This window comes from Penaeus monodon, chromosome 32 (assembly GCF_015228065.2).
Source record: "Penaeus monodon isolate SGIC_2016 chromosome 32, NSTDA_Pmon_1, whole genome shotgun sequence".
Taxonomy (NCBI): Eukaryota; Metazoa; Arthropoda; class Malacostraca; order Decapoda; family Penaeidae; genus Penaeus; species Penaeus monodon.
Window position 1 is genome coordinate 26,373,027 of NC_051417.1, and position 366 is coordinate 26,373,392.

General features: G+C 29.2%; 1 protein-coding gene across 1 annotated transcript in view; it reads right to left on the reverse strand.

Annotated features, from left to right (window-relative positions):
- The window catches only part of LOC119593772, an 8,663-nt gene that overhangs the window by 5,431 nt on the left and 2,866 nt on the right, over positions 1–366 (reverse strand). The window lies entirely within an intron of this gene.

The window sequence follows — 366 nt, forward strand, 5'->3', positions numbered from 1 at the left end:
ATACTTGTTTTCATTTATTAATTTGTATATCGTTTTTAGTATCTTTACATATACAAGGTGGTCATTAAATGACAAGAGATGTTCCATTACGGTCACATCAATGGTGTGAGTAGCTTGTATATTTCTGAATCCTCTAATACCACTAAGGCAAACCCATTAATGCCCAATTTATGATAATCATAGAAGGAATGAAAATCAAATCTGCAGCTTTTAATAATTAGTTGTCAAAAGTCATGGTATATTCAGTCACATATTCACAAAGATATAGACAAAACTTACTAGTAAATAATAATGCTCCCTATGGTTATTTAACATTAATGATAAAGAAAAGAATGAAAGTAACAGTATATTAAACCAAAGCCTCCA